Source organism: Diuraphis noxia, unplaced genomic scaffold, assembly GCF_037042655.1.
Source record: "Diuraphis noxia isolate RWA-SAM2 unplaced genomic scaffold, SU_Dnox_SAM2 contig0001, whole genome shotgun sequence".
In the NCBI taxonomy this organism is placed as follows: domain Eukaryota; kingdom Metazoa; phylum Arthropoda; class Insecta; order Hemiptera; family Aphididae; genus Diuraphis; species Diuraphis noxia.
In genome coordinates, this window is record NW_028301711.1 from 92,525,237 (window position 1) to 92,552,028 (window position 26,792).

The window sequence follows — 26,792 nt, forward strand, 5'->3', positions numbered from 1 at the left end:
TGCTATAAAGGTTTCACGACCACGAAGTAGCGAATCACCCATGGTGGAAAAAAACGTACAGAAGCATAAAGAGTCGTTTCTTTTGGGACGGTATGCGAGAAGCAGTGCGTAACTACGTGCGGGCGCTCCATGTCTTTGCACGGGTAAAACCACTGAATCCTAAACCAGAAGATCGGATTTGCACCCGAGTTCCACGTCAACCTTGGGAGGTGCTGAGAATCGATCTAATGGGTCCATACCCACGAACGCAGCGGGGTAAGACAATGATTTTGGTAGTAACTGACTGTTACAGCCGCTGGGTAGAGGCTTACCCTTTAGGAAAGGCGACAACCAAATCGATTGTTGATACACGGTTCGGATACCCAAGGGCATTATTGTCAGATAATGGCCCGCAGTCTAAGGCAATGGGTGAAGCACTCGAGAGGTGGGGAGTGGAAGGATGGACAACTCCAATATACCACCCACGTGCCAATCCGATAGAAAAGCAAAATCATGGGTTGAAGAAATGGTTGCGAACCTTTACCTGCCACACGTGTTGTTCATGCCCTTAATTTATCGATTTCTAAGTCTTCAGATGTCTAAATGATTAGGAATAATGTCGGCATTTACCAAGAAACTATTTCTTTTTTCAATTTATCATCAAAAAGAAATTTTGTTTTAAAATAATCTCAAAGGTTCTAAAATATGTAATACAAGTTTTTGTGAAACTCGTAGGATTTTCTATCCAATACACACAATATATACAAGTATACTTGAGTTCCAAACCAATTTAAAAGAAATTATAAAATGTCTTGCATATATAGCTGAATGGACAGACCAAATTTCATCATCTAAAACCAACTCACTTCTTTTAGTACTGTGTACTAGTGAATGCATTTTAGCATTGCATGTGTTATCTAACATTTTAAGTACATTGCCAGTCAGTAAAATTTTATAAGGAGTTTCACAAGATGTCAGTACTGCTTCAGACTGTATTAAAAATATTATTACAACACTTGAAAATAAACGTATAAATGCCAATGAATATTTTAATAAAATTTTTCAAGAAGCAAAACATACAATGGTTGATCTAGACATTGAAATAAAATTGCCACAAATTACTAAAATGCAATCAAAAAGAAATAACACACCTTCCGGTTTACCAGAAAAATATTATCGTAGAGTGTTGTATATACCATTGATTGAAAACATTTTAGAAGATTTGAAAACCAAGGTTTCTTAGTGAAGAAACTACAGTTAATGAACCTTGTACCCGGAAATATAATAAGCATGTCTTCACTAAAAAAAATTAACCTGATCAATGCAGTAATTGGGCATTACTCATTTTTAAAAATAGATGCATCCATATTAAAAAGAGAAGTGGAGTCATGGAGATCAAAATGGATTTCAAACAAAAATGAAGGTAAATTACTATAGATTAATAATTATGACAAATCTAAGTATTTTTTATGAATCACCAAATTATATTTAAATAATGTTTCAGATGGTAAAGTACCAGAAAATATAATGATAACTATTGATAAATGTCACCCAGTATTATTTCCTACTTTAAGATTAATTCTTGTTCTACTGGCTATCTTGCCAGTAAGCATTGCTTCAGCTGAACGCAGCTTTTCTACATTGCGCAGGTATACTTTTTGTTGGCTTAGCTTGATTTGCTTTAAGACCATATTTGTCTATATAAACATATATAGTATCATTTATAGTTTATATAATGATACATTAAGATATTACTTATTACATTAAGTTTATTCAAATATATAAACTACAATTTAAAATTCATAAATGAACCTATAAAACTTAAGTTTTATTTTATGCATGCTGCACATTTTAAAATGGATGGTCTATAATATTTTAATTGCTTATATTTAATTATAGCTTAATAATTGTATTTGGGTACAAGCATATATAATGCATACATACATAATATCCACTTAAACAATAATAATAAATAGTTTATATTTTGAGCCAAAAAAGTATATATTGATAACTTTGCTTTATGGCTTAAAAATGATGCTTATTGCTTGTATTGCTTATAACTCATTGGTTAAAAACTTGGCTGAGGAATCAAATGGGCCAACAAAGACTGACTAGTTTGGCATTAATAAATATCCATAAAGATGTAATTATTGATGTAAATAAAATAATTGATCGTTTTTAAAAAAAAAAAAGAAATCTTGATTTTGTAATTTAATAAATATATATAATATATATGATTGTAAACTTTGTTTGTTAATTCTTTAAAAATCTTTCTGATAAAAATATATATTAACAGGATACTAGTTGTACCTATGATATTAATAGGTATGTTAATTTGCAAAAATTTAAAAAAGTACATATTTTAACAATTACGAAAATAATGTGTAGTAGTATGTTTTGGCAACACTGAAAAAATTAACACATAATATTATTTTATATTGTATAATAATTATTTATATGGAAGACCAGATACTTATACACAATATCCACAGAGTTCTATTATTATTATTAATGATTATTATTATTATTAATTATAATTATTTTATTATCGTATAATAACATGATTTAAGATAGTTGTTATATCATAAATCGTAGTTAATGCCGTTATTACTGTATATTATAAATTATAATTATATCCATTTCACGACCACGCATTTTTACTTGAAAAATTTGAGCTTGAATTAAAGAAGAAAAAAATGTGTCACCCTCCCCCCCCCCCCCCCTAGAAATTAGTCTAAATATTCCCCTGCGTTTAATGTCACTAGAAACTTTGTATAAGACGCCGGTATTCACTATCCCGTACTAGATAATAAAATAAACATTATATTATAATATAGTGTTCCTTGAAATTTCACTGATTTCATAAGGTAGTGTTAAATTAATTTCATTATCATTACCATACTATGTTAAGTACGAATACGCAAAGAGTTTATCTATACAATATATATAACTAAATTTATTTTTGAATATTACCTCAGTCTTTCATCCAATTTAAATAATGTACTTCAAACATATCCAATTATCACTAACACACAAAAGTCATGATGTAAATTGTTACATGTGTTAAATCATTGCTTGTGTAGTATAAGTAGGTATATTACTCTTAAACAGAGTATAATATTCAATTCGCCTTTGATCAGATGTGTTATAATTTATAATATCTATATTATCTATATAGATATGTGTGAACTACAGAGTGAACAGTGGTACAAATCCACGATCATGCGAAGAAGTGTGTTGCTTTATAATTTAAATAACTTAGTAAATTAGTAAAGTTCATTTTTTATAGATTAAGAAGTTACCTAGAAATTTCATTTCAACGAAAAACGTATGCAAGGCTTTTCCAGAAAGAAAACTAACTACCGAAAAACCACGTTTTTAAACCATATATCTAGCTACTTCAAATTAAATCATCCCTTTAATATACCTATTATAATACACCTCAATAATGTAGCCATTAATCACATTTACGCTTTTACAGTATTGCAAACAAATTTCCATGGGTGAACTTAATGGTTACGTACTTCATGAATAATACACAAATACATAACGATAAAACCCAATTGAAAAATGTAAAACATCTAAATAAGGCTGGTACGACTTGAAATCAAAACGAAAAATATGCAGACGCTCACTAGTCTTTACTGTCACAGGACGTTTTCTTATCTAAAGACTCCAAAAACTCCCAATACAATGAAGGATTTACTCAATACAAAACCAATTATTTAATTAGTTTTATGTTTAAATTTTTTATCGAATATCTCTTGCCACTACTAACTAATAAAAATTACAAATCGTATAAAATATCATATTACTGTAAAGTGTACACAGTACACATTTTGATATGAAATAAAATACGTGAATCTATAATAAGATGTATAATTTCATCTCGTATGAGTTGTTTTTCCAACATTCCAACGTTATGTGGAATCTAACGTATTAATAATGGTATAATGCAATAAAAATTATAAATTTTATCCAAACGACTTTACTATAGTCTATAAGTACTGCTGTTGAGTCGTTCAGAAGTATAATTTAAACAGATTTTAATACGGACTAGTGCATTGTAATCGGAACTGCTCCAATATTTCAACTTGATTATAAGTATTATACAATCGGGCAAAATGAGTGAAGTCGAAAATAATATTAATTAAAGTTTTTTTTTTTTATATATAATATACTAAAATGTAATATTTGTTAAGAAAATATTTTTAAAACATATCACTTATTATATTGTAATTTATATAACTTTATATTAAAATATCCAGTATTCCTATTTATTTGTTAATAATAATTAAGACTTTAAAACTAGCAGTAATCTTGTGATTTGAACAGTGAAGATACATTTCGCAATTTGTACAATGATTATTGTGTATATCGCGAATTGTATAATGAAACTTGTACAATCTAGTTACATTGTAAAGAAAAATTGTGCAATTCGCGATGTGTACAAAAATCACTGTACAAATTGCGAAATGTACAATTCCGGACATTGTATGTAACATATATATTTTATATAATTATAATTAGTATAATGTAAACATTTTATAACACTTGTAATAATATTTAAAATATGTTGACATGTTGACATGTTAAAATGATGAAACATAATGAACCTCATAAATAATAATAACGAAAAAAACTATTAGGTACTTAAAATTTAAATCAACTAAAACAAATTTTATTGATCCGCTCGATTGTTAGAAATTGTTATTAACAACATGTTAGATATAGGTACATGTTTAACATAAACATTTTTACGAAGCTTAAGTTGTTGGAAAAATATAGTGGTTATAAAGTGTTAAGATACCAACGATTCATGAGTGTAGTAAAATAGTAATGCTATATATATAAAAATAAAATTGTTATATACTTTATTAAATCCATAACTTTTTGTAAATTGTATATAGATTTAGTATCTGTTTAAGTATATATTAAAGATAATTCTTAATTATATATTTAGAGCCTTAATAAGTTCAAATTTAATAAATTGTTTCAAAAATATAGGACATAAACGATTAAGTATAATTCATATTTAAACTAAATATTAAAAGTTCAATAAATTCGTTTCCTAGTTTAAAAATAACTACCAATGGTATTGATAAGTTTAATTATAAAAATATGCATACTATAGAAGTGCTATTACAATTAATATAAAATCTTTTTTTTAATTTGTAAAAGTATGTGCTATGTATATAATATTAAATATAGTTACTTCAAAATTTGTTTTCAAAATTCAAGCCAACTCAAAATGTAACATCAAAAACTTTATAATATTAAAACGTATTGAATACCTATAAATCTATTATTTTTTCATTATCTAGATTCTAGGGCCTTAGATTGATCAAAGATTTTAAAATTGCCAATTTCACCTATTATTATTTTACCTTATAAGGCTTATATTTCAGGTATAATTTATAAATATATAATATGCACGAGTATCTATTTACTCCGTGATCAAGATAAAATCATAAATATTTTACATGTTTAGATTTTCAGATAACTAAATTAAAGAAGTTGGCACAAAAATTATGAGTTTATTTATTATTGTTTATTAAATCGGTTAGGTACTTATAGCTACATTATATTTTCCAGTATCACAAACATACTTCTTCAAAGTACATAATATGTTTCATGAATTTAGTTGTTATAGTAAAAATAAAGTGTTTGAAAATGTTTATAAAATATACATTTCAAGACTTTGTACTCTGGTTATGTACGATGTATATATGTTTGTATAATATCTTATTTTACATGCTAGACTATTTTGCTATTTGGATCACCACACCAACATGAACATATAGTAATCTTAATGCATTTGAATATCAAAAGTATAAATCGAAAATAAAATAAAACAATAGAAATATGAATAATTTATTATTATGTGTAAGAAATATTAATATTAATATTATTATTATAAATGAGTTATCATCTTAGTTAGGTATTATGATTATATATGCATCACTGTGGTCAGTGAGTTTAATTTATGTCTAAGATTATATACCTACTTAACTTAATTTTAATGTTTGTCATATTTTATTAATCAATTGATATTTGAATTTCATTTATATTTATTTAGGTAGTGAAAAAGTTATCCTATATAAAACTAATTTCAATAATTACATTATGGTAAATTTATTATTTAGAATATGAATTTAAATTGTTTTTTTTGTGTTTCAGTGATTGTCAGACTATATCAATGGCCAAAGGAGAGTGTTTTTACATTTAATTATTAATATAGATACGTCATATTGTAGGTAGGTATATAATAAATGAAATAAATAGGTTACCTAACGTCTTACCTAAGACTGAGTTTCAAACCGTGTTATATATCTAATCAACATAGTTATTTATTTATGTTGTTAAACATATGTTATTTTAGTAGTTAAATGTTAATTAAAAAAATTTTACCTAAATATTAAAATAAAATAATATCATAATAAAAAGAATAGATTGAATTCAACCTCCCTTCCCTCTCAATAATCAATTCAAATGAAATATAATATTATAATTTAAACAACAGCCAAATAAAAGTTCCATTTAAAAGTAATATAATTTTATTTAGATAGTAAGTTTTAACAACATCATGGTTTTTTTTTTCAACGTATTATATTAATTTTTCTGTCAAAAAAAGTTTTGGTTGAAAATAATACGTTTTATTTTATTTTAAAATTTAAACATATTTAAATATTTAATTTAGTTGTTATCTTAAATATAGTTAAAAATATTCATTTTATAATCATAACTCACAAAATACACCATGCATTTTCTATTTTATAAAAATGTATAAATTTAATATACACTATTATGTAAAATAAAATATCAATGAATCTGCTCTCATAAAAAAATATTTGTTTGATAATACCACGTTTTATATTACTTCCTTTTATGAGTCAACTTTTACGAGGGAATCAAAATATAAATGTAATTAAAATTACAATGCAATATATTCAAAGCTAAAAAATATAGTATGTTATAAATATATGTATAAATATTTCAATCCAAAAGTTAAAAGAACCGTATTAATTTTACCACTTAAATGGATTAATCTAATCTATAATAAATAATATAGTACCGTTGAATATTATAATTCATATTGAAGTAGATGTAAAAAAATAAAAAAAATAATAAAACTCTGTTATAGAACAGACACATCATATTTCCATCTTAGTTGATTACTTTTTTATTGATTTTAAACATTATAATATAATATACTTTTTGTGATTGTCCGTCTTGCCGTTTTATCCTTGCTTTGATTCCTAGTACCAATGTTGATACACAGTATATTTTTTAATAGCATACACTCTGAATTTATATGAATTGAATAAGACAAACAGAATTTATAATGATTGTGTATTCGTAGACAACTAAATATAAATTCATATTTTTAACTACTTAGAGTATACTAATGTCTGGTAAACATTCCAATAACTTAAAATTAAACAGTATAATATGTACGGAGTATAACAATTTCTATCGTTATTACAGATTGTATATATTATTCTAGATAATCCCCATTGATTTCGTTGCCCGTTAAAATTATTAACAATACATTATCAACATTTTTGTTTAATTTGTCGTTTATATCCGGTTAGTCATGATCGAAATTTCTCGTGATAAATTATGTAGATTTACCCTATCTTAATCTCCATAATAGATTTTTAACACAGTCGTTTAAAATACAGGACTAAAAGTATATTCAGCCATAATATTTTATCGCATTTTTAGCTTTGTAAAGATGATACAATTTTTAAAATTGATACCTAATAACAAATTGCTAATTTATTATTTATCCACACAAAACTTTATAATCAATTGCAACTTTTAAGTCCTGGGATTAAGTTGGGATCTTTTACCACTTTTAATAAGTGTATTAATTAAGTGTACTTTTAATAAGAGGTTGAATTAAAAAAAAAAATATTTCTTAGTAGGTGTCTACACCTTGAAACAAAACTACTTTCCATATTTCATACTGATAGCATCAGTGGTTCTGGTTTGGCGATAATGAATCACCCAGGACAAGTCATTATATATATAGATTATAGCATAGATAAAATAATATAACGTTTCATATCTATATAATTCATTAACTTATAGGAGATCTACTTATATTATGCATTTTATAATGCCATGTTTTTATTCTGAAATGTAAATCACATTTTAGTGCCTATAAAATAATACCATTAATTTCCATGAGTTGTATTGAAATTATATTGCATTGTAATTATTTATTAATTTACTGATAATACGATTATTTCACAAATAAAAACATGAATGACAGAAACGTGTAGATAACTTGAATTTACTGTGCAAGCGAGCATCACTTCAATTGCTTTGTTTTATAATAATAAATGACTACTAAATAGAAATTATGCAGTTATTCTTAACCATACTTTTGAACGATTCACAAATACACTGGATGTTCTAAAAAACTTAAGCAACTCGTAGAACCTTATTGTTTAAAATATTATTTAACTGATGTAGGCTAAGTGGAGAAAATTTTCTTAAGATATATCAACACCCCGTTAATTAGGTACCTACGGGGAAATCACTAATAACCTCAACGTTGTTATTTTTAAATAAGTGTATAACATGGACGTTCATATCAACAACTATGATATAAAATAGATGGTATCTATCAAATATTGAATAAAATCCACTCAAAACTTAGTGTCGGCAGGTTATTTAAAAAAAAATTTTTTTGGTCATTTATTTATTTTATTATATTAATAATATAAAATTAATATTATTATATTAAGTTATTTTATGGTCAATTTTTCGTTATTTATGAATACCTACTATTCTAAATAATTAAAATATTAATTATTCGTATAGTATTTATAATTACAAATAATTCATGTTTGAATTATTATCCTTTAACAAATTCAATGATAATATTTCAGTGTTTTTAAGCATATTCTGTACTTGCAATTTTTTATATTAGATTATTATTTGACGAAAAGGACTTCTATACCAATAGGTATGTAAAAATTTGATGCTACTATTAAATTTCACGAACAAACGATCCATCAATGTTGATTTATTTGCATTTCACTTACTATTGCATTGTACGTAGTTTGAATACAAAATAATAGCCATAGATACCTGAAACATAAAATTAAAAGTAAGAATTACTTATTTGAACACCATAAATTAGACACAACTGATAACATTTAAATTTAATTAAAATATCCATTCTTAAAATAAATTAATGAAACAATAATAGTCTAACAACGTTTTATTTTATTATAACATTAATTTTATTGTTGAATTATTTCAATATTAAATTATAAATAAATATATATATATATATATTAATTTAAATGAAGCCGCAATCGCGGTTTGCCTTTAGAATTTTAAAATATATTTACATATTATAAAAGATATTTACAAGTACCTATATTTTGTTAAAGTATAGACATATTAAATGAGATTATACGATTTATAGTCGATTTCAGATATTTGAAAATGTTCTCGATGTTGACTGGATCGGGGCTTAGAACATCGTGTAGGTTATTTGCAATTAGGAATTCTCCCTTGAAGTCCTTTTAGTATCGAGAGTGGCATAGTATGTGTTTAGACATGAGGAGTTCCAGATCTGGTAATTTAAGTGTTTGTGGGTGAGCTACATGTGGCCTATGTGTAGCCGATTTAAGATAACTTCATTTCATCTGAGTAGTGAAAAGGTTGGTCAAGGAAGTACAGTGTTTTTAATTTCGTTCAGTTTGATACGCAATAGTGACAACATGTCTTGTCATTGGTTTAGAAATAAGGTATTGATTATTTTTTTTTAGCCTTAGAATGTGTGTCAATAAATTTGGAGCAATTCAGAGGAAAAAATGGCAAGTTTGGCGTAAGTATCGACCAATGAATTTCCTTGAATTTTGACGTGACGTGGTATCCACATATCACGGTTTGTGAGCTTAGTTTGCGGGAAGATATCTGATTTTGAATTTTTATGAATAAGCTATTGGGCTGATGGCTATTTTTGATGCTGGAAAGGGAGCATAAGAAGCCATTGAGTATAAATATTTATAATTATTAAAAATATATGTATATATATATTTTTTTTTAATTTGCATTTTATTATAGAATAATTATAGCAAAGCGATTACAAAATAATTATGTATCAAAACAAAAAACCAGACAAAAATATATAAAGACAATATAATTAAATATTAGCATTAAATAAGAAAGCCAGCGGTATGAATGAATTGGATAAGAGAACGGATGATAGGGATGAAATGGGGGTTGAGAAGAAGATTAGAATCGGGGGAAATATAGCCAAAAAAAGAAACAAAAGAGAAAAGGAGTTGTCTACTAGTTATGAGAGAAGGGCAATTGAAAAGGATGTGATCAAAGTCACATATCGATTCGTCGTGATGTAGTGTACAAAGAGGGGAAGATTAAGTTCAGAAGAATGGTGAGGAAGTAAGCGACCAATGCGAAGACGAGCGAAGGATACGATTAGGCGCCTAGAAATCTCGAGGTCTTTAAACCAAGGATGTTTGGGAATAGAGGAAACTATGTGTCTATGCCATGCAGTATAGTTAGGTGGTAGAGAGTCCCATTTAGTTTGCCAGGCATTGCGCAATAGTTTGCAGTGAATCGGAAGAAAATCTGAAGCCGGTGTTTTAAAAGGAGAAAAATAAATGAGGGATTTTGTTGAAAAAACTAGGTGGTCGGCTCGCTTATATATTTATAATTGTAAATATTTAGATTTCCCATGTAAATAATAGAATAGATAGTGATTTTTTAAATTAATTTTTAAAGTTATTTAAATTATTATTTAAATCAATGTGATCGATTTTAAAAATATTACTTATAAAATATATAATAATTGTTTTTTTATTAAATTGACATGTATTAATAAAAATCCAAAACATATTTTCATCAATGAATATATACAAATATTAATTAGGTACATAATTACGCAAGTTTTTACAATGCCCGGTTAAGTGTCTGTTAACTTTAACCGGACATAGTAAGAACGGCCCTTTTGCATACTATTATACCTATATGCATAAATATTAAGCAAGTTGTAAGTATGATGTTTCATCATAGAATTTATTGTATTTTCATAAAATTATATACCTAAACTTATAATAACATAACATCACAAAAATGTACTATAACATTTTAAATTATTTCATAAATAAAATTGAATAACTAAAATTAATATAACAATTATTATGTGATAAATTTAACAGTTTAGTCTAACAGCTCAGCCAATATACAAATGACGGTGTTATATCAAGAATGTGATTGTAAACTTGAAAATGAAGAAACGACCGGTTTTCAATGAAGTTGGCTGCAATATAAACTTTTGTGGGTCAGTGACAACGGCCAAACTCACAAGTTATTGAGAGAACTTAAATTAAAAATGTTGAATTTCAGTATTTAGCTTCATGAACTAATACAGTATGTACCCATTGTATATTAGGTATTTAATCAAATTATTTAGTTAAAATTAGACAATTTTCACAATTTTCACAATTTTTGATTTTCGTTTAACTAAAAATAAACATTTTAGATCGATATACATTCATATCAACCATACCATAGTAAATTGTTATTGATTTTTTTATTATATTATTCAATTCACCGATTCAGTTAATTATAGGCACTGAGAGACAATAATATAGATATTAGTTAACATAATTTTTATTTTATTCGTATGAATTATTGATAATTTTACTAAAATTAACAGTATTTATATATTGTTCACGAATACTTAATATCCAAGTAGGTACTTACGTAAACATAAGGATAATAGTTTGTTAAATATCACATGACCAGTAAACAGGTCAATAACCTATAGCGGTATAATACCTATACTAGGACTATTTTTTTTTAAGTTTTCCTGACAGTCGTCATCTAAACTTATGTCATAGAGCGCGGATTTTTATACGCTTATAAGTATCGAAATATGCCATATAATATGCAGTAAAAATCATGAAAATATGTAAAAAAAAATATGCAAACATTTTTATTTATTTAAAATTTACAGTAAAACTTATAATAATTAATGATTTAAATGCTTAATAAAAAAAAATTTAGGGAATTTTCTGAAAACCTTAATTTATTTTTAAAATTTTATTTATTATTAAAATGAATAATCATATGCATTTCAAGTTTTTCTTCTGTGAAGCTGTGTCGTTTATCGGTTAACATATTTTTAAATACTGAGAACGAACGTTCGACGTCAACTGAAGTTATTGGGACATATTTGAAGCGACTTAGTAATGTCGGGTCTTGATAAAGATCTTCGAGCTGAACGTTTTCGCCTGATACCACTGAATTAATTTTTTGTAGAATCTTCAGACCTTTATTTTTGTTGGAAAGCTCGTTTAATTTTGTAATAAGTTTTACACCTTTCGATCCAGGAATAGAATGAATTTTTAATCGTAATCGGTTATTTATCCTATAAAGGTTTAAATAAATATGTATATAAATTATTATTTAGTGACTATGAAATTTAGTTTTAATTTTTCTACTTGACAAAATATTATTTTATATTTTTTTTTTAAATTTTCACTTCAATATGCAATACATTTTGAATTTTGCCAAAATATGCAAAAATATGCAATAAACATTAAATATGAAAAAAAAAATTTCACTATTAGCTTCAAATTATGATAATTCGTGGACATAACTGACAACAATCCAAAAATATTAAAAGGAAAAAAATATGCAATTGCATAGAAATCTGCGCTCTACATTATGTGTATGAAATTAAAGTTTTTAACAATTGAAGATTGGATCACAATATATGGTATAAATAGTTGGAACTAAGGATTAAAGTGTAACAATTTTATCAATACGAAAAATTACAAAAAAAAACATATGTAAATAAATATATACAATATAATAAAGGTAGCTAATTCTGAATAATGACGTCCTGGGGATGACCATGTTGGAGTATATGATTGTTTGGGCGGGTATTCAGCCAATAATGAAATGGACCACTTACTTTTTGTAGCTGGCTGAAGAATCAAAGAGAAAGTTTCTCGATGTTTATTAGGTCTAATACAATGGTATTGTTGTATAGTCGTATACTCGTTCACAATAAAAAAAAAAAACGCCTGATATAACGTAAACGGCGTACATACCTATAGTATAAGTCGAGAGCGAGTTTTTCACGCAGAACTATTCGAATTGATTGTGCATCCGTTATAAATAACCCACCTACGTTAAAAGCCACTGCAGCAGGACAATATTGTATTTTGCTATGTGACGCGTTAACCAGGTCACGCCTATACCACGACCACCAAGGCCATCGTAGGGGCTGACGAAATATATAACATAATATTTATTATATATCCGTGAAATAAAAATACAATTTTACTGAAAAAGGCGCCGTCCGTATCAGCTCAGTAGCTATATTATAATATGCTTCGGGATTACTTAAAACGTAATATAACCGTAGGCATACACTACTAAACACACGTACGTGATATAAAAAATATCGTTTTTGGGCAAACTAGAACGTGACGAAATCAAATGTCATCGCCTTTTCTTATATATTTTGTTATCCTTTCATTTATTTTTACCTCACCTACGTCACGATATCATACTATTTTTACTTGAAATACTTTGTCCCCGAGTCGTAATAGCAATGTATGTAGACACATTTATAACATTACACTAATAAAATATTTCAATAACACATTATATTATATTTGGTAGGTACTGCGCATTTGTGCTAATAACGGATCATTGTCAATATCACGGGCAAAAAAAAAAAACAAGACAAAATCTATTAATATATGATGACGTACGAATACGAGCCCCATTTGCATGTGATATTTTATCATTAGGCGATAAATAATATCATCAAAACTACGGAAGGGGTGGGAGGTTCTGTAGTCAGGTCTCATCTCTCGATAGAACTTCAACACACGCACCGCCTTATAAAAAAAAAAAATTTAACACCAAGACACTATAAAATGTGTACATTAATCAAGTAGCTATTATGTTACACGTGGTTTGAAACTGCACAGAGCCCGGGGAGTACAAGGTTAAGTACGACGACGAAGTCGTGGAGGAGAAGTGGTTGAGGGGTGGGCGCGGTAGCCGATAACCGGGCCCACGAGTTTTATGAATGGGTAGGATTTACGCGCACGTGTCAATATTATTGTCGAGTAAGCGGTGGTGGTGAGTGGCAACGCAAAAGAGCAGGTCGGGGTTGGTGGTTGATTGTGGGGGTGAAATCGTGGAGAAGGTGGTGATGGTGGTGGAGGCAGAGGTCTTAAAGAGGCGCTTATATAAAACATTATATATATATAGAAAGAGAGAGATAATGATGTACAGTCGTACAAACAAACATGAAACAGGGCTGCCGGTGGGTGGTAGATAGTAAGACAAAATAATAATGTGCTCGGTCGCGAACGCCCCCTTCAAACACCACGGGTTTTGTCACTGACATTACCAAAAAGCGTGATGACAATTTAGATGCTTCAGTAATTTTTTAGGTTCGATTTTAAAATTTTAAAGAGGTTTTCGTAAACCTTACCAGTTACCACCAAGTAAAAGAGATTTTTTCATTATTGTTCTAACGATATTGCCATATCGGACAATGTTGTTTGATTATTTTCTACCTAAACCGCAAATTTAAAAAAATGTGTTTTACACTCATATGAGATTTGATAACAATTAAATGATAATGTGATTCACGCGGATCCATGCAAAATTATGTTCGGCAATGAGCTCATCAGAATATAATTTGATTGTTAATAACAGTAACAGAACACTGGTATATATATAATATTTTTTCTAGCATCAAGACGACATTTTGTTCACTAACATTTGACATCCATGGACCGTGGTTAGGTTTTTAATGATAAACGTGTTATATCTAAAAACAAATTGTGGGTGCGTATGTAAACCACGAGTCTGGCCGATGTAACACTAATGATAATTTAATACAAACACCAAAGAGGCAAAGACAAATTGTGCGGGTAGTCCATAATAATATATGAACAGCTTTTTAAAAGCCATTTAATAGCGTTTGAACGAATACACTTTGCAATGCCCCAAACCAGCATGGCTGAGAAAGCAATAGACACGCTGAGCGATGGCACATATAGGTATGCATGTTATTTGTTATATTTCGCCGTGACAAAGTTCGCACGTAGTATACCTTGGTCACGGTCCGAACAGTCATCACAGTCAGAGTCACGGTCGTGGTGGTCGTCTTCGTCGTTGTTGTCATAACCGCAGTCGTTCGGACGGGGCGTCAGTGGGTCAGCGGCGTCAGGAAATCGCGGGCCATGCCGGGCGGACTGGCGGCGCCGTCGGGACGAGTAAACGGGCGTGCACGCACGCGCGACAAGTGGGGAACCGAGCGTGACACTCCCCTCTTATTCGTCCTTCGCCTCACCATCCCGCCATGGACAGATCGTCCTTCTCTACCTCCTCCCCAACATCCACCACCATAACACCCCAACACAGTCGACGTAGCTTAGCCTCACCGGGCCACACCGATCGATTTTCCCGCCCACTCGCACTCTTTCTGCGCGCCGTCCTGATGGCCAGATCCCGCGCCCCTCAACTACGTGCTCGTCCACCCATAGACGCCTCCACGACGGCGTCTTAACCCCTTTACGGTGGTCACACACACGTGCACGCTTAATGGCAGCAGCTGCGACCCACACCACCCCATAACGCCGATACCCTTGCCCGCTAACGGGGTGTTTTCAGACCGATCCCACGTGTTGTATGAATCTTTTTGTACACGCACCCACTGGCCCACCCAGGCTATTAGAAATTAGCTATAATCACCCTGCCGCCGAGCACACTTATTACAACTTTAATTTCGACGATTTATAAGTGGCCAGAGGGTTTCGGCGAAGTAGATGGTGGTGGTGGTGGTGGTGGTGGTGGTGGTGGTGGTGGTGGTGGTGATGATGGTGGTGGTGGTGGTGGTGGTGGTGGTGGTGGTGGTGGTGGTTAGCGATATTATGTCGGAGACAGCATCTACACACTAAAACTGCCATCATATTGTTATTATTATTATTATTATTATTATTATTATTATTATCATTATCATGTGAGACTCTAAATATAATTTATGTATTAACATACACCGCCACACACGTGTAAAGCGTTTAATTATTATATACGTCTTGCAGCGGCTGACATTGTAGTTTACCCCTTGTGGCTCACACATTCCACACAGTCACACGATTTTCTTATAAAATACATACCCTCGCATCCCCCCTCACTATCTTGTTAGATGCGTGAAATTGACCGAATCAATTTTCTTCACACCCGCTCGCCGACGGTCACACACGCATAAAGATAAAACCCCGAGCTTTCACCAAACCGAATGCAGAGAATCGTCAAATTTGCAATTACTATAATAATTATCTAGGTAGGTATGTGTATAAAATACTGAAGACTATGCTCTGATCATCATTCCGACTTCGATCACTAGACTACTACTAGAGAATCTCAAAAATTTCTTAGATTTAGACTTTAATTTTACTGTTATTTTTTTTTATTGTATATTTATCACCACAAAGTGCAACTTTTTAACTTTTTTTCGAATGAAAAAGACTAAAAAGCATACTATCTATTTTTATATAATATGTCTTTATTTTACTGTCACTACGAAGTACCTAATATCTGTTTCCACTGCAATGAGTGCATGCAGAAGTTTTACACCAAAAATCATTACATCGTCGAAATAATAGTAAAAAAGGTATTGAAGTCATAGTAGATCAATACTACTGCTACTACTTATAATCTAACTAGATTTTAAAAATGTAATTAGTCAGATGATTACCAACACAGTGTATGAATATTACACCCATCCACCATAACCACCTGGACCTACGTAGAATGCCTTCCGTCGTATGCCCATGCACGTTTATGCATGCCCTTTTATTTTTTGTACCTACTTTATCGTTTCGAATGAGATAAAAGTAATGCCTAAACATATATGTACATTCAATACATGCATAATATTTGAAGAATTGGAAATACCTAGAACTGACTGTATAGTGATGTACCCATGTAAGTTATCTACGTATAACGAAAGTGTACGTGCAATGAATATTAAAAAAAATTCATTTGAATAAAACACTTGATCTGCAAAGTCTCTTGATTTTTACTAAAACTATTCCGAAGAATTGGTAGGTAGGTAGGATCTTGTTTTATGAATTTCAATGCAAGGAATTAAAATAGCTGTAAAAAAATGTTTTTATTATTATTATTTATATATTTTTCCGTTTCTTACCTATGTAATTTATTTTTTAATCACTCCTCACCCTACTTTTAGAATTTAATCTCAAACAGGTGTAAGTGTGACACATTTTATGTGATTAATTTTTGTACATGAAAAACAAAATGTATTTCTCATAAAGAATAATAACTATCATAATGTTTGGTCTTTAAAATAAATATTTAATATTAAAAACTGTACCACTAACCATGTGATTTGTTTAAAGCTTGTATTATTCCGTTAAATAAATTGAAAGTAAGTGTCCTATTCGACCTGAAACTAAATGCCGTAGTGTATGCAAAATGTATAATGTTATATGTTTAAGCACGTATACACATATATGTGTGATTCGAGTAAATAATTACAAGATGAGCTGTCATAATAATTGTTTATTTATTAAACAATACAAACATAACAACTAAATAGGTGTAAAATACAATATAAAACACACAATGCAGTTAGGTATAAGTAGAGTTAAGTAATCATTTCATACGGACAAATATATCTGAAAAGGCTCTGAAGAATAAAATATAAAAACAATGTTTTAGAACAAAATCAAAGGATTTTAATTGTTTATAAAAGTAAATTAATTATCCAATAACCCTAAAATTTCAAAACATTGTTTACTCATAACTGTAAACGGATTTTATACTTAGACACAATATTATTATTATATTATTGACGTTATAAGTAAAAAACTAATGAAACTTTAAATTCAAAACTGAAAGTAGACTCCAGACCTTATAATATATTATCTGCATATAAATATATATTTTTTTAAATTAAATTTATATTTTATATTTAAGCAGACAAGTTTTGACATACTTTATATATTAATCTTTATCTATATAAATAATGAATTATACGTCTTCAAAAAATTAATGTTCTCGAAATATCTTCTTACCATTATGGTACCCGCCGTTTTTACCGAATGAATTTTTTTCCGAATAGTATTTTGCCCGAAAGTCTGAAAACCTGAAACCTGTTTTCCCGAACACCTTTTTCCCGACGGTTATTGTTCCCGAAATAAAAAATTAAAAAAATTAGTTATTACTGGTGTATTTTCTATGTATTATAATTATTTATATATTTTGCTGGCCTTCAAGCCGCATATAATGACCCAGATGATCGTTCGTTGAAATATTTTACATACATGATGCTAGCGTTGGCATTCGTGCCGTTGACTAAAGTTTCTCGCATTTTTTCTCTATAGAAAAATGTTGCGCCTGAAGCTCTATTACCTATAATGGAATATTTCGAAAAAAATTATGTCCTTGGGGTAATAGCTCGAGGAAGAAGACGTGGGATTCATCCACGTTGTCCACCAGAAATTTGAAATCAGCAACAAGCAGCTCTGACTGATTCGCAAAAGACCAACAACGTAAGCGAGGGGTGGCAAAATCGCTTCCAGCTCGTCATTGAAAAACATCATCCTGACCTTTACTCTGCTCTCGGTGAATTCCAAAAAGAACAAGGTGATGTAGATATAATGATCTCAGAGCTGAGTTTAGGGCGAAAAGTGAGAGCTCAGCTAAAAAGAAAATGGCGAGACTTTCAGATGCAAATTATGGCCATAACTGCTGACTTTAATACATACCAAGAATTACATTTTCTGAAGACAATCGCGCATAATATTGTTTTGCGATATTATTTATCGACTTACAAATATTAAACATTAGGTACATTACAGGATTTTTATATTATATTATATTATATTTTTATATTTTATACGTATTATAATTTAATTATTTCGAAATATTTTATTTCACTACAGGATTTATTATATTATTATTAATTTTACCAATTCATTTTTATATTTTATGCGTATTATAATTTATATTCGGGAAAAATACCATTCGGGAAAAAATCCATTCGGGAATTTCGATTCGGACAAAATACCGGTAATCTACAATTACTTTTAAAAAATCTACCAGTACCCAAAATGTTTTTTTTTTTTCGAAAATCGTGCACTTATTTATTTTATTATAAATAATTCCAATGATATAACTTTTTTTCAATTTAATAAATCAAGGTAATAATATGTTTACTTTTATTAATTCTCTTCAAATTCATTATTTTTACTTAGTATGGTCTATGTTGCAGTGAAATCAAGTGGCCGTGGAGTACTGTAATAGTGTAATATCAGAACGTATACAGTTTATAGATACCTCTAATTTTTCACCTATAATAAACTAAAAAATGAACACCCGATCTACGATTAACGGTCACTCATTCGATCACATTTAAGTGTGCATCTTATTTCATCTAGTCATTCTGACATAGACGTCAAATGTATTTCCTCCACAATTCTCAACAACTCCAAATGATGAAACTGATATTTTTTTTTATCAAACATACAATTTAAGTCATGTTAAATAACATACTATTTTCTGTTATCGTTCTAATTTTACTTATTATATCCATAATCGTCGTATATATTACAGCATAACTATGCTTCGCTGTATTAACTTTAAAAATTAAATGATATAGTATTAATTATATATACATACATATATATATATATATTATATGAGCGGATTTATTATTGTATATTATAATAATGGCACATTATTGATAACTGGTTATTATATAATTATAATTATATAATAACTGGTTATTATATAATTATAATTATATCATAATATTTTATGTGTGTTATTACATATTATTTTATTTACTTATAAAACTAACACTTAGCGTCATAATCATTTAAATAAATCGAAATTTTACCATAAAACATTAATAAAACAACAGTGTCCTTTGCTGTTAAGTTAGGTTCAGTTATCGGAAAATTTACTTCCATAATAATAATACGTTCAGTTACATGACACTATATATATATATATATAATGTAGTATCTATTCTCTATTTTATAAACTATGTGAGGTTGACTTATAACTCCAGAATTTAACTACACATATGGTGTCACATAAATTAAACTAACTCTGGATACTAGAATAGTAGGTACAAAATACAAAGGTAATATTATTCCAAATTCAAATTATTTATTAGTGTCCGTGCATAATGAAATTATAATCATTAAATATACCTAATATAGTAATATGTACCTACCTACTCATTTTAAACACAATTTTATTTTGATTAACACTGTTGATTGATAATAATTAGGTTTTTTTTACATCAAGTTAAATTGATTCAAATCATAATACTTATTACAGTATTTAGTGAGAACTCTAATAAGTATACACAATTATAAATTCGATTTAGGTATATGTTTATTGTTTATCCTATATCATACATATACTCTTAGCTAATCTTGATAGTCTATGGTTTTGATCAGTAATTATATTTTTTTTGTAAATGTTTCAAATTAAAGGTGTTTGATAATATTAAATTTACAGAATTTAACAAATATTCATTAAAGATACTTGTAATACTTGTATGTTTTAATACAATAATTAGAAACACGAATAAAATATATAACTGGATAATCTGATTAATTTGATGATAATTTACAGTTGAAAAATTACTATTTCAAATATACTTAATTTTATAATTAGTAAAAAGAATCATGCTTATCTTCTTACCAATTGCCTAACTTTAGCATTTACATCTAAATGTATTTAATATAAATTGAATTATTCAAGAACTTATTTAGTATTAAATTTCCCAAATTAATGTTATGAGTGTTTTAATTAAATATAGCCACATTAAATGTTTATAGTTAATTGAGTTGTGTTTTGATAACTTAAAATTTCTGTTTAGTAACTACTTGCAAATTTCTTCTAAAATAAATATATTAAAAATTATATACGTTTTAAACTTAAATAGTTTAAAAGTAAACTGTTTATTTAAATAACTTATATCCATTAATAATATACTATAAATAAATGTTAAAGTTACTAATTAAATTTAGTGATACATAGGCGTGTGCAGAGTTTCAAGTCAGGGGCAGCGAATATTTTTACCGACCCATACATGAGTATTAAGTTAAAATTTTTAAGCTCAAAATCAAAATTTAACTTTTGACCTTAAAATAAAAATATTTTAAACGATAATCGTTGGTTAATCATAGATTGTTTTTGCTCAACACCGGTATACCATATCAAAATTAAAAATACATCAAATATCAATAACACATTATTCTTTATTATTATAATACAGTTATATAAGCATTATTATGTTATGTTATTATTATATAGTAATAGTTCGGCCCATACAAATATATTCAAACCATCAAGGGGCAGCAAGAGCACACCTTGCTGCTCCTGTGCGCACGCCTATGTGGTGATAGATAACTCACATAAAATAAAAGTTGTTCTACACTTCTACTCGAAAAAAATATATAAATCAAAAATGATTTTATATTCCTTGGATTTCAAGTTAAAGAAATTCAAATGTAATATAATACTATCTTTTTATGTGAGAAAACCAATTTGATTGTTATTATTTTTACTCTCCAAAATGCATTAGTTAGAATTTTGTTTTTAGTGTAATATCTTGTAATGAACATAACACTACCGCCAACAACACACTATCAACGGCACTACGACCATGTTACGCTAAAAGATAACAATAGAGCGCGCGTACCGGCAATGTGTTTAATAAAATAGCCAATTAATTAATTACTTGCCAGCAATTACTATGCGTTAACTACCCAAAACAACAAATAAAAGTATTAGACAATATATTATTCATCCTAAGGTCGCTACTCGCTTTCCGTCCGGTTAGAAATATTTTATCGGTAGAAAACAAAATATTAAGTAATGCACCCTTACACATCTACCGCGTACGTACTCCTTCGAACATCGGTAAAAGAGACACTGTATCACTGCAGAGACACTTTCCCAACACGCTTTGATCGTGTAAAGTACCTGGCTACTGCAGCTCTCGGTCTCCAATCGGCTTCTATACAACGGCTACTGGACGGCTAGAAGCAGTCGGCCGACTAAACACGTGTCAAAGTGCGTTTCTCTGCCACGCTACAGTTTGCCACCGTGAATATTCTCGTATCCCGTAAATTACCTGCGCGATATAATATATATAATATATATAATATATAAATATATACACACGTAATTGTATTGCCGCGACCGTACCCGCCTCGTTATCAACTTATATTTCTATTTTTCGCGGTTGTAGTCGTCGCTATCGATAATTATAAATAATTAAATGTTATGAAAAAGTACTTTTAAAAGTAATTTTAAAATGAATAGGTTATTGGTATTTAAATTAAAAATGTATGATGAATAATTAGAACTTATACTTAATAATTAGAAATTAGATAAAATTGATTGTCCGTAATTACCTTTTTGTTATAAAAACTTGGCTGCATACTAGTTGCGCCCCGAAAATATTTACGAAAAAAGGTCTAATCCGAATTGCGGCCCGAGTTTATTTTGGGTGCAGACGAGTTGCGGCCCGGGTTTTTTCAATTCTAGATAATTTAATCTTAACCGAAAGACCTATCATGCAGTGACTTGGTATACTTTATAAGTACGTCCTGATATCTTCAACGGATGTAGAACGAAGTTTTTCTCGATTTTAGAGTATATTTACTGAAAATTTAAGTCTTTAGTAGTCAACTGTAACTCTTCAGGTAACTTTGAAATATTAAAAAATATACTTAATTTATTTTAATTTGTTATTGTTCATGACTTTTTATTTAGATGAGTGAATGTTCAAAATGCAACATCCTACTTTATACAAAATACATAGCTAAATATCTACATTAGGTAATAGGTATACATCAATTATTTCAAATAGATATATATTTAATACATTTTTTTGTCCATATTACTCATTTAATGAATTATATATATTTGTCATTTTTAAATTTAATAAATTTAATTAACATGCATTTTTGTTAGCATATTTTTGCATATTTGAATGAAAATCAATGCATATTATAACATAATAAAATATAATTACATACATATAATTAATTTAATATTAAATTCCGGGACGCAATTCATAGGTAACTCAAAAAAACTCGGACCGCAATTCGTATGCATCCCAAAAAAACTCGGGCCGCAATTCGGAAGAAATTTTTACCGCGGGACGCAACTAGTAGCCACCCAAAAACTTATATAGTTTTTAGAGTTAAAACTTAAATAAGGAAATTTTCGTTTTTACCAATGAAATTAGGTAAGTCAAACAAAAAAAAATAAATATTGAAATTAACAAAAGGAATCTCCGTATCAGCTTTATTTACTTGAAAAATATTCGTATCTCCCACTCCAGCCACCATTTAACGTTAAAACTAAAATTCAATCACAAAAAATATCACGGAGTCTGAGACCAACGCATACATCTAAATTCGAAACAGTCTGAAATTCTTCCTTCATCTCAGTCGTCAACTAGTGAATGTATTTGAATTTTTTCAGCATACCAAAATTCTGTTTTTTATAAACAAAGGTTCGCCGAATGGTTACTAATTTTATCCAGCTCACAGACAAAACGATAAGTCGGAGGAAGAGTGCCGTAATGAATGACGATGGTTAAACATTGACTATCTGTCAGAAAGAAACCAGGAATTACACCTCATTTTTGATTTCTTTTTATTATATTTTAACCTAATTAGTATATTGACAAAAATTCTTGTATTCATAATGTGACATTACAAAAATAATTATTTGTGATCCCTTCCGTAATAGTTCATACCATAAAGATAAAATTACTCTAAACTATATACACGAAGATCTTTGACGACTGTGAGCAGTTTTTGATATGAAGTTGTTACCTAATATATTATGGTGACTATGAAATCTGGTAATGGGTGTACGGTATATCTACAGCGACAGATGGGTGAATACCAAACAGTTGGTTGGGGTATGTGAGAAGATTTAGATGTAGGACAAGACACAAAGTACTTAGTTATTCCGAGTACCTACAACATTTTACGTATATTAAAACAAAGTATGGATAATTATTTAATAAGCTTTATTTTACCAAAGACTTACAGAAATCGATTAAATTGATTAAATGAGACTAGTATGGTACACTTAGCTGACCGAACGATTATCATTATTGATTTCGTTAATCGACCAAAATAGTTTTACCTGTATAGCGGGACACTGTGGTATAACCGAACAAATTATGATAATTCACTCGCATCTTAATATTATATACTTGACTTATTGTGTAACCACAGTAGTTCGCATGGTCACTGATCAGAGAGACACGATAAATTATTGACAACATTGAAATCCTAATCTTGGTATCAAACTATTTTTGATTGTACTTGTAGGCCTATCTTGATCTATATAATCATATCTTGATTGTATAAATATGTTATTTATTCCAAAATAACCTCGATAGGTTCCAATAAAAAAAGAACAGTTTTATTTATGTTTTGATTTTATTTGTGTATTTTTTACGGTTTTTAAAAAACAATTTATCGATACCTACATGTATTACATATTGTAGAATCTGCGTTATATCCAAATATTTTCTTTGGCTATGAGTATTTTCCAATTTTTTAGTTCACAAGCTATGTATTTAAAAATGTTAACCGCAAGTTAGGTTTTAGTTTTCCTGAATCAGATAGCTCTTTATTTGATTGAATTGAGACATTAATTTTATAACCGCAATAATGTTTACTCAATAAGAAGTCGATTTTAACATTAAGATTTTTGTTCGTTCGGTATAATTTAAATTTAAGATATTTCGTAATATTTTAAGCATGAATCGGGGCATCGTGAAGACATCGATAAATTGAATCTCACTGTACCATATAAAATTGATTTATTTATCATAACTTATAAGAAGGTATATGCATAAAATAGATTTCACCTCATGACTTATGACGTTTGTACTCACACATAGACATTGTTTGAGTAAAGTGTAATTAGAAAAATTATTTTTTCAGTTTACAGACCGTACCAACATCAACTATTTTCGAATACTACCTAAAACCGATTTCAGCAATGGAATTTTGTTTTTATTCTTACCAACATTTACCATTTCGCAGTCATAAATAAAAATTCCTTCGTTAAATAAATTAAAATATATGATACTAACTAGGTACGCACCCTTGCTATTATTCTAGTATATTTTTGCTTATTAAAACATTATATAAAGGATACTCAATAATGTATCTTTAAAATTATCCAATTGTTTCTGAGGTTGTGAACATGGATAATTTTATATGGAAAAAAATTTGAATTGGCGTTTTATAATATGTATATATATATATAAATTTAAGGTTCCAAAATATTTCCATAATTATCTATTGAATGTTATCTAGTTCCGCGTTTAAGTTAAATATTTATGATAAATGGATAGATATTGCATTAATTATTAAAATACACATTAGTTGTTTTTATTCTTAAGCTGTTTAAATATAGGCACAAGCATCATTATTAATTTTACGTTTATAATGTAAATAAGTAGGTAACTTTAAAGTTAAATTTATAGCCGAAAAAGCATAACGAGTTCACTTACAGGGACGTTAATATTATATTGATCATAGTTTTAAAGTTTAAAATAAAATATATGTGTATAAAACTTACTTTACTCATTTGCTTACGCAATATTGCTTTATGCTCTTACTAAAACCTGAATAGGCAATATAGTATACAAACAATGCATAAAGCAATAAAGATTTCTTTTTTGTTTTAAAAAGAGTTAATGGATATTATGAGTTATGACTAAGTTATGGTTTTAATGTGTATGCGCAAAACCACTCGCTCATTGTTGGAAACATAATCCTGACTTTTGAATTCTGTGTTTATTTTATTTTTTTATACGCTATTATATCAATATTATGGAATTACATATTAATCAGTTTATATTTATTTCAACGTTGTTAAACGTTTAACAGTAATATTTATAACTATTGATAATATTTTTAAAAAAACATACAATTAACAAATGTATCATATAAACAGCGAATAATGATAATCCAACATAATGGCCGTCAACATATTACAATTAAAAATTGATGGGATTTAAATATACCAATTTTAATTCTGGGCTCTTTTTTAATTTATAAGTATTTTAATTTGAGTACTTATGAATAATATTATACTTTGACGATATTGTATGATGACATGATAAGGTATTAGAGAGTGCCTTTCTCGAGTTTCGATATTTTAAAGGTCTTAAACCTGAAATATCAACTATGGATTTACCAATTACAATATTTATGTAGAAAAAAAAATATTGGTATAAGATGGTGTTGTTTTTTTAAAAGAGGTATATATATATATATATATATATCGTTTAGTATCTGGTTTAATTAAAAACACATGTTTCATTTTACGAACCCTTTAAAGAACTAAACGTCCATTAGTGTTATAAATTCTATAATCAGTACCTATATGCAAATTTACGTTATGCAATATAACATAATTTAAATATTTTGTTACTCTTATTGAATAACTATTTCAATTTTACTGAATATGGACTCATGACTGAAGATGAGTGATTCAATCTAAGATTAAAATATAAGTCTTAAAATTGAAAGACAAAAATATTTAAATCAATTTTAGATTAATTTATTACCTGCATGTAAGATTCAATTAATAATTACCTAACAAGTCAACTGTGTATAAATATTTAAAATTATTTGTAAACTGGAAAAGAAAATGTATGAAGTTTACAGGTCATAAATTGCGTGCTT

The 26,792-nt window shown here is 28.5% G+C and overlaps 1 protein-coding gene and 1 pseudogene across 2 annotated transcripts in view; one reads left to right on the plus strand and one right to left on the minus strand.

Moving 5' to 3' along the window:
• LOC107167771 (tyrosine-protein kinase receptor-like) overlaps positions 1 to 26,792 on the minus strand; it is a 409,135-nt gene that overhangs the window by 157,913 nt on the left and 224,430 nt on the right. The gene's annotated exons all lie outside the window — the stretch shown is intronic.
• On the plus strand, positions 18,297 to 18,878 carry LOC149062476 (uncharacterized; annotated as a pseudogene).